The sequence below is a fragment of the Tachypleus tridentatus genome, chromosome 3, assembly GCF_004210375.1.
Source record: "Tachypleus tridentatus isolate NWPU-2018 chromosome 3, ASM421037v1, whole genome shotgun sequence".
In the NCBI taxonomy this organism is placed as follows: domain Eukaryota; kingdom Metazoa; phylum Arthropoda; class Merostomata; order Xiphosura; family Limulidae; genus Tachypleus; species Tachypleus tridentatus.
The window spans coordinates 114,414,337-114,425,293 of NC_134827.1; the positions used below are offsets into that span (position 1 = coordinate 114,414,337).

At 31.9% G+C, this 10,957-nt stretch overlaps 1 pseudogene; it reads left to right on the plus strand.

The window, feature by feature from the left end:
* Window positions 1-828: 828 nt before the first annotated feature.
* On the plus strand, window positions 829-5,803 carry LOC143247820 (protein brain tumor-like; annotated as a pseudogene).
* The last annotated feature ends 5,154 nt before the right edge of the window (window positions 5,804-10,957 follow it).

A 10,957-nucleotide genomic window follows, 5' to 3' on the forward strand; every position in this document is an offset into this window, starting at 1 on the left:
AAAGTAAACACTTAGTTACCTAGCATTAACTGTTAATAATGTCTTTATTGAACATTGGCAACAGTATGAATATTTTCTAAAACTGTATAAGAATATTGAATTATAAAAAAAAATAATGAATGATAATTTACTTCAAGAGCCAAAATATGCTGTTTCAGAGTCTATAGTGTTTTCTTAGAAAACTAACCTAGATAAATAAAAATAAAAGAAATTTGTATAGGTTCTCTTCCCATTAATATAGTTTAGTGAAATATTTATAGCTGGACTAAACTGGCCTTTACTATATTAACAATATTTAATTGTACACAAACATTGATATATACATATATATACGTATTAGTTACTTATTTTACTATACAAGTTCATTAAAATGTATTTATTTTCACTAAAAAGTAAATATATATGCTATACGTATATACATAGTAGAGACGGCAGATATGTGTATTAAGAACGTTTAATTGAACAAGTAACTACGTTTAGATCTCCTTAGGGTAAACCAGAGGATGTCTAAACATATTTAATATCCATATCAGTCATCTCTGCTTCACATGGGTTCTCCGTCATCATAAACTATTCAAGCATGCTTTTCCTGCGAATTTGATCACGTGCTTATGACGTCTGACCAATCAGAACTTTTTTACAAATAAAATATGTACATATAGTACTTTGGCATATATTAATTACACTTATATTGTTTTTGTTTGAAGGACAGTACAAGTAACATGAAAACTGGGTTTCTCGTCATTATCAAAATGACACATAGAGGGGAGGTAATCAGTTTGTACATAACTTGTTTATTATTGCACAAGACCGCTGTGAGTTGAAGATATAACAAGATATGAGTCCCGTATGTAGTGACGTTGACAATTATCGTTTGTTGACTTATATTTCAAGACTTGCTTAAATATATCAAATACTAAAATCTCAACGTATAAGAGATTACCTCATAAGTTAACGACAAATAAAAAAACTGAACAGAAAACGTAAAAAAAAATTATGATTTATTTTGATAACCACGACACAAAGGACTGCTGCATGTTGTAGCTGCCAAACTTGGCGTGTGGTTTTCGTAGAAGCAACACTCTTGATGTTAATACGTAACGGAGCCAACGATTCGTCAAGGTGACTAACCGCTTATTTGTCTGTTTTATGAACACTGTGACGCGTTCTATCTGTAAATAAATTAAAGAATTGCTTGTACATTAATTTAGTACTGGGATAAAGACAAGAACACAAAACATGAAGTCAAGGTATGGAAGGAGTCCAGTAATAATTAAATATTTTAAAAATTGGGTGCTGAACATTGCCGTAAACAGATGGTGATGTTGAAAAGTGGCGTTGATGAAGGTAGGTTTGTTTTTTATCGTTGCGAAAATACGATTATCTTACCGGTTTCATGGGTGTGTGCTAACTTTGAATACGTTTAAAAATTTGTACTTTTATTTTATTTTTCCACTTCGTATAATTACATCACAAGTTTACTTCCGCTTTAATTTTTACTTGATAAATAAATAAATTATTTTGTTGGAATTATTTCTATGTGTGCCATATATCATATATTTAGTCTCTAACTTTTAACTACAGTACATATCTTTCCGTGATCAGAAATTGTGATAAATACTTGATAAATTTTATGACCTTACAGAAGTTGCCTCGACATATTGTAACACCCTTCCTTCATCCCAACGATTAAATAACTTATTTTTGTTTTGTGCAAAAAAAAAAAAAGTTTTTTCCTCTCTTTTATGTAATGGATATAAAACTTTTCTCAGACGTACAACAAACAAAATTATTTGTCGAAGTTTATAAAGTTAACACATCAACTAACACAGTTCATATTACTGTCAGTTTTTCATGGTTTATCTGGAATTATGATGTATTTTTACGTTTTTATTTGAATTTTGTTTAGGTAAAATAAATATATGTGAAGTATTGTCAAATATATATATTTACAGACATTTTAATGTTTGTATAAACAGTACTGGAAATATTTGTGGTAAATGAATAAAATCCAAACTTGATATTTCTTGAATATGAAAATATTTCATTCTAAGTATCACAAAACATTACCAAGTAAATCCTTTTAGATAAAGAGTTCTTTTCTCAAATGTTTAAAGCTATTTTAATTATTTTTGACTATTATAATATAATATTATTTGCTTCTTCATATATTATAAAATTGTTTCACATGTACATGCCTTATATTTATTCAGTATTTTAAACTTTAGGTCACACACATATAGAATATTTGTATACCAGTTCTCTTACTTTCTTTTCAGAAACACATCATTGAGCATAACCCAATCAGAACTGAAAATGGCAACTCCTACCATTTCTCTGTCACTTCCAACAACATCCACTTCAGATCTTAGCCAGGACAAAATTCTATCCACCAAATGTTCCATCTGCCAGGACACATACACCATTCCTAAACTATTACCTTGCTTTCATACATTTTGCCAACCTTGTCTTGAAAAGATACAAGAATCTCCAGGAAAGATTAAATGTCCAAAGTGTCAAGAAGAGTTTGTATTGACAGATGGTTTGACTGGTCTTTTGTCAAATTATGCAGTTAGCAACATTTTGGAGGCAAATGCAATGGAAGAAGCTACTCAAAGTTGTACTGGCTGTAAAACTAAAGAAAACAATGTAGTGGCTCGCTCGCTGATTGTGCCAATTTCTTGTGTTCGAACTGTGTGATGGCACATCAGTTTATGCACTGCTTTGAAGGACACAGAGTTCTCACAATGGGAGAGTTTCAAAATAATAAAGATGATATTAATCACAAGAAACCTATCTTTTGCTCACACCATAAACTTAAGACACTGGATTTCTTCTGCTGGACCTGTAATGTTGTGATATGTAGTGACTGCACGATCGTGGAACATCCACAGGGGATGCATAACATAGACCATTTGGAAGATATTGAATACAAGCATATCGAACACATGAATTGTTTGATTGAGGATTCCAAGGGCAAACAAACAGATCTACAGAATCGTTTGAAAACAATTGAGCAATCTACTAGCAGCGTTCAGGTTCAGTACGAAAAACTACAGAATAAAATAAAAGACACCCACCAGTTTTACTATGTGGCTGTAGAAGAAAGAAAGAAAGAGATTTTGAAAGAATTAGATGATATTTTCAACTCAAAAATGGTTTCTCTTTCAATGTTTGGACAGAAACTTCGTGATAACGTTAATAAAACACTTGAAGTATGCGACTTCATGGAAAAACTTCTGAAGTTTTCTAGTAGCACGGAAATACTCCTTTTTAAGCATTTATTGACTTCACAATTTCAAAAAATCTTTGAATTTAATCCAGTTGTTGGTTTGGAAGCATCTGAGCTTGAATTTGTATCTAATTATCAGGCTATCCAAATAGGGGTGCGGAACACCTTTGGCTATCTTCAGAATAACTCTGGAATGCAAGTACGATCACAGTCTGTTACGAGGTCAAATGGTGTTATTGGATCAGAACGATCCTGTCAAAATGGAGACCTGCTTGAGCCAAACATGATGACCAAAAGATTTAATCCTGCTGACAGTTTTAATCCTTTTGTGCCCAGTCTCGGACATTGTGTTAAATGGTCAAGTATCTCTTCTGACATTTTTCAGAATGGTGCTGACTCCCCTTCCATTCCCAGCGATCCTGTTTTTGATTTGCCATCCAAGTTGGTTAATTCAAATACATTTCCTTTAAAATCCCAAATGAAGCGTCAAAAAATGATTTACCATTGTAAGTTTGGGGAGTTTGGAGTAATGGAGGGTCAGTTTACAGAACCAAGTGGTGTAGCTGTGAATGCTCAGAGTGATATTATAGTAGCTGACACCAATAACCACAGGATCCAAATATTTGACAAGGAAGGTAGGTTCAAGTTTCAGTTTGGAGAATGTGGGAAAAGAGATGGACAGTTACTGTATCCTAACAGAGTTGCTGTTGTAAAGGTTTCTGGGGATATTATTGTAACTGAGAGAAGCCCAACACATCAGATTCAGATATACAACCAGTATGGACAGTTTGTCCGCAAGTTTGGAGCCAACGTCCTCCAGCATCCAAGAGGTGTCACCGTTGACAATAAAGGTTGTATTATCGTGGTGGAATGCAAGGTGATGCGTGTTCTCATTTTTGATCTTTTGGGCAACATTCATCACAAGTTTGGATGTTCCAAGCACCTGGAGTTCCCAACGGAGTTGTCGCTAACGACAACCAGGAAATATTCATCAGTGATAACAGAGCTCACTGCGTGAAAGTGTTCAACTATGAGGGAACGTTTTTGTGGCAGATTGGAGGAGAAGGAATAACCAACTACCCAATTGGTGTGTGCATTAGTTCTCTTGGAGAAATTCTAGTGGCAGATAATCACAATAATTTCAACATCACCATCTTCACTCAAGATGGACAGTTGGTCAGTGCCCTGGAAAGTAAGGTGAAACATGCCCAATGTTTTGATGTTGCTCGTGTTGAAGACGGTTCTGTTGTGTTGGCAAGCAAAGACTATCGACTGTACATTTATAAATTTCTCGAAACACCAGGAATCGGGTTGTGAAAAAAGGTGAAATACTGAAAAATGGTTGTTTTTGGTCACACTGCACAGAGAGATACAACCTGGTGCTTTACGTTAGGCAAAGTTTGTTATTTTTACTGTGATTCAGTGATTTACGGCATTTGGTATTGTTTACTAAGATGCCTGTCCGTGTAAGCCCATTGTCTGTTTATAAAGAAAACTGATTGGTTGCTTGATTTATTCTACTTACACTATTATCAGCTTCCTTACTCTCAGTAAAATGACATCTGAATGTATGGCAGGCCCAATGCATCTCAATATTCTCTGTGGTTAATTGTTTGTTATTAATGTATGCACTAGTTACTTTCATAGCACCGTAAGTGACCAGTTTGTGTAGAAGTTTTAGTGTTCCCTAACTTGAGTGTTTTATTTTCACACATTTAATATTATTTATTACGAACTACTTTTTACAGTCACGAATATACGTTTATCATTTACATGCCAAAAAACCTGTGGGACCACTTGTTGGAATGTTCCAGTTACCTTCTTCTGATAAATATCTTGTTTACACAAATGGTTTTGTAGACTTTGGACACAGACAAAATTCAGTTATTAAGCTGTTCATAAGTAGGATTTAAAATATGGATCCTTCCGTAAAGGTAACCAACAACAACCATCCATAAACATAAGTTGATGTATCCACTACTAGTTCCTCCCTCTCTAAACATCCTGTATCTTCACCAGTTCTGTTGATTTATTAAGTTATAATTATTGTTTATAAAGAAACGGTGACACGTGCTAGTCACCCCATACTGAACTCTTCATTCTGTCTCAACATGTCCGATAGCATGTTGTTTGACAGTACAACTGTGTAAATATAGCTGCTGATATTATTTTTATACAGGTAAATTTTTATTGACAGTTTTTATGAAGTTTTTCTGTTGTTGTTTTTCCCTTTTGAATAAGTGGGTCACTCAATTTTCAAATTAACATGCTGACATCTCTAGATCTGATGATATAAAATTACTTATATTTTTACCAATGTATGTTTAAATTTCTCTCAGTTATACAAGTGTTTTGCAAGTTAAATGTGATGATAGATTATATTTATGACCACAAAATTTCTAACAACTGTATGTAAACTGTCAACATGGTAACTTGATAAAGTGTGTAACTTAAAAGTATTTGTTATCATAAGAGTAACGTATACACTTCAGATGTAGCAATTTGTCACCTATCTTATTGCTACCATTTTGAAAAGTGTGGATTTAAAGTGTATGATTTTATATACTGGTATTTATGTAATAGTTCCTGTTAAAATTCATTATTAAAACTTACTGTTTAAAGACAATGGTACGAAAAGACAAACTTTTATTTCGAAGACACGGTATTTGTTAAGAAACATACCTTGTTCAGTTCATAACATGCCAGTAACTAATTACCTGGTTAACACAGAGTAACAGTGTGTTAATATAATGAATAACACTGTAAGAGTTGCTGTGTCTGTTCAGTGATCTCAGAAAGACTTTTGTATTTATTGACAGTACTGTGTTAACTGGAAACTTATTTTGAAAAGAATATATTAAATAAAGATTCATCTTCAAATAATTAGAAGTGAAAAATATAAAGTAGTGCTATCTTCTGGTATAGCAAAATAAAGAACAGCTTATTAGAGCAAAGAATGACGACATAGCCTCTGGTACATTAAATGTGTTTTGATGGTATTAAACAGTTGTGACTTACATTTTGTATAACTGTGACCAGTAAACAGAATCAAATGAAAAGTGAATACTCTAAGATACAATAAATATTGAGGCAAATTGTTCATTACTTATTATGTGAAGCTTACAAGTGTAATTTGTAATCTTTCTTGTTGAATTAGTTGTGTAACAAATACTTTGAAAATTGTATTTATCTTTCAAGTTTTGTTTTAAAGTCAATATCTAAGTTACACAAGTAAATGGATCTTTGTATCTTCTATGCACGGATATCCACTATGAAAGTATTTATTTAGCACCGTGTGAAAGTGTAGTTGTAATGATTATGTTCTTAACAAATTTCAGTTTTGTGTAACGTTCTTTCAAAGACAGTAGTAGTTTTATTTCTTGAAATCTACACAATGTTTCTGTTTACATATAAGTGAGGGTTTTTATCAATGTATTAAATGACACTGTATAATTCTTGTCTTCTCCTAACTGTTAAGTTAATCTATATTATTAATTGTAACAAAGAATTGTAGGGATACAGATTTATTTGGAGATTTCAGCTATCTGTGCATCAGACTATTAAACACGAATTATTTAATAAACACATAACAGTTGAATTATATAACATTAAATGTTTTTAATATTTTTCTTCTTGTTTCATTGTTTACAGGTGAGCAGCATAATATGCAACAAAAAAATACATTTCTCACGTTGTTGTGCACGTAACTGGTTTATGGTAATTTGATTTATGATTAAAGACAGTACCAGTTTAATTAGTGTTATATACATATATCTAAACTGACATGACTCAGAGACCATGAAACTTAAAGTGTGTATAACTAATTTTATTTGAAATATCAGTTGTCTTAAAGAGGCCGAAAAAGGGTGAACCCATTGCTTTAGTGATTATAAATGTAATACTTCATTACAATTCATGGTTCTATTTTTGTTTTTATAAGTAGTGGTGGAGTTAGCTATTGTTTCACTAACACGAACATACGTTATATTGTTATTACTGAGTCAAGAAAAACTTAATTACACAATAATCAACATGGAGACAACAACCTAGTCAGAAATAATTCATAATCTACTTACAGTTACTACAACAAAAACCTTTACCCACTAATCTGTGGAATCCTGGCTGTTAACCTTAAAAAATTAGTTATTTCTAACGGCATGATTTAAATATTTCTTGCTTACGTCGGTGATTAGTTTTTTATAAAAAGCTTAAGGAGACTAGTTTATACAAAAAACAATTGGTTTGTGTGACCTTATATTAATGATGGATTGGTATGTGAATTTGTGTACACACCAACAGTTGGTTTGTGTGACCTTATATTAATGATGGATTGGTATGTGAATGCTTGTAAACACCAGTAGTTGTGTTGGTTCCTGACTTTATATAGATGAAGAATTGGTATGTAAATTATTATAAATGCTAACAGTTGGTTTTGTGACCTTATATTAATGATGGATTGGTATGTGAATTTGTGTAAACACCAACAGTTGGTTTGTGTGACCTTATATTAATGATGAATTGGTATGTGAATTTGTGTAAACACCAACAATTGGTTTGTGTGACCTTATATTAATGATGGATTGGTATGTGAATTTGTGTAAACACCAACAATTGGTTTTTGTGACATTATATTAATGATGGATTGGTATGTGAATTTGTGTAAACACAAACAGTTGGTTTGTGTGACCTTATATTAATGATGGATTGGTATGTGAATTTGTGTACACACCAACAGTGTGTTATGGATTATAAACAATCCATATTAATGATGGATTGGTATGTGAATCCTTGTAAACACCAGTAGTTGTGTTGGTTCCTGACTTTTATATAGATGAAGAATTGGTATGTAAATTATTATAAATGCTAACAGTTGGTTCTTGTGACCTTATATTAATGATGGATTGGTATGTGAATTTGTGTAAACACCAACAATTGGTTTTTGTGACATTATATTAATGATGGATTGGTATGTGAATTTGTGTAAACACCAACAGTTGGTTTGTGTGACCTTATATTAATGATGGATTGGTATGTGAATGTGTGTAAACACCAACAGTTGGTTTGTGTGACCTTATATTAATGATGGATTGGTATGTGAATTTGTGTACACACCAACAGTTGGTTTGTGTGACCTTATATTAATGATGGATTGGTATGTGAATCCTTGTAAACACCAGTAGTTGTGTTGGTTCCTGCGACTTTATATAGATGAAGAATTGGTATGTAAATTATTATAAATGCTAACAGTTGGTTCTTGTGACCTTATATTAATGATGGATTGGTATGTGAATTTGTGTAAACACCAACAGTTGGTTTGTGTGACCTTATATTAATGATGAATTGGTATGTGAATTTGTGTAAACACCAACAATTGGTTTGTGTGACCTTATATTAATGATGGATTGGTATGTGAATTTGTGTAAACACCAACAATTGGTTTTGTGACATTATATTAATGATGGATTGGTATGTGAATTTGTGTAAACACAAACAGTTGGTTTGTGTGACCTTATATTAATGATGGATTGGTATGTGAATTTGTGTACACACCAACAGTGTGTTATGGATTATAAACAATCCATATTAATGATGGATTGGTATGTGAATCCTTGTAAACACCAGTAGTTGTGTTGGTTCCTGTGACTCTATATAGATGAAGAATTTGTATGTAAATTATTATAAATGCTAACAGTTGGTTCTTGTGACCTTATATAATGATGGATTGGTATGTGAATTTTTATAAACACCAACAATTGGTTTTGTGACATTATATTAATGATGGATTGGTATGTGAATTTGTGTAAACACAAACAGTTGGTTTGTGTGACCTTATATTAATGATGGATTGGTATGTTAATTTGTGTAAACACCAACAGTTGGTTTGTGTGACTTTATATTAATGATGGATTGGTATGTGAATTTGTGTAAACACCAACAGTGTGTTATGGATTATAAACAATCCATATTAATGATGGATTGGTATGTGAATCCTTGTAAACACCAGTAGTTGTGTTGGTTCCTGTGACTCTATATAGATGAAGAATTGGTATGTAAATTATTATAAATGCTAACAGTTGGATTCTGTGACTTTAAATAGATGATGTATTGGTATGTGAATTCTTAAAAAAACAGGAACAATTGGTTCCTGTGACTTTATACATTTGATGGATTGGTATGTAAATTCTTGTAAACACCAACAATTGTTTTCTGTGACTTTATATTGATGATAGATTGGTGTGTAATTATTATAAACACTAACAATTGGTTCCTGCAACTTTATATAGATGATGGATTGGTGTGTAAATTATTATAAACATGAACAATTGGTTCTTGTGACTTTATATAAATGATGGATTGGTGTGTAAATTATTATAATCACTAAAAGTTGGTTTCTGTGACTTTAAAAGATGATAGATTGGTAGGTGAATTCTTACAAACATAAAAATTGGTTCTTGTGACTATATAGATGATAGCATGGTATGTGAATTCTTATAAACATGAAAAATTGGTTCTTGTGACAATACAGATGATGGATTAGTAAATTATTATAAACACTAACAATTGGTTCCTGTGACTATATAGATTGATTGGTATGTGAATTATTATGAACACTAACAGTTGGTTCTTGTGACTTTATATAGATGATGGATTGGTATGTGAATTCTTGTAAACACCAGCAGTTGGTTGCTGTGACTTTATGTAGATGATGGATTGGTGTGTAAATTATTATAAACACCAGCACTTTGTTCCTATGACTTTATACAGATGTAAGTATAAAGATGATAGATTGGTGTGTAAATTATTATAAACACTAACAATTGGTTCCTGCAACTTCATACAGATGATAGATTGGTGTGTAAATTATTATGAATACTAACAGTTGGTTTCTGTGACTTTAAAAAGATCGTGGATTGGTAGGTGAATTCCTACAAGCATAAAGAATTGATTCTTGTGACTTTATATAGCTGATAGAATGGTATGTGAATTCTTATAAACATGAACAATTGGTTCTTGTGACTATACAGATGATAGATTGGTGTGTAAATTATTATAAACACCAACACTTGGTTTCTGTGACTTTATACAGATGATAGATTGGTGTGTAAATTATTATAAACACCAACACTTGGTTTCTGTGACTTTATACAGATGATAGATTGGTGTGTAAATTATTATAAACACCAACACTTGGTTTCTGTGACTTTATACAGATGATAGATTGGTGTGTAAATTATTATAAACACCAACACTTGGTTTCTGTTACTTTATACAGATGATAGTTTGGTGTGTAAATTATTATAAACACTAAGAGTTGGTTTCTGCAACTTCATATAGATGATGGATTGGTGTTTAAATTATTATGAATACTAACAATTGGTTCTTGTGACTTTATATAGATGATCGATTTGTATATGAATTCTTGTAAACACTAACAACTGGTTCCTCTGGCTTCATATGGATGGATTGGTTTGTAAATTCTTACAAACGTGAACAATTGGTTCTTGCAACTTTATATAGATGGTGGAATGGTGTGTAAATTATTATAAACACCAACACTTGGTTTCTGTGACTTTATACAGATGATAGATTGGTGTGTAAATTATTATAAACACTAAGAGTTGGTTCCTGCAACTTCATATAGATGATGGATTGGTGTTTAAATTATTATGAATACTAACAATTGGTTCTTGTGACTTTATATAGATGATCGATTTGTATATGAAT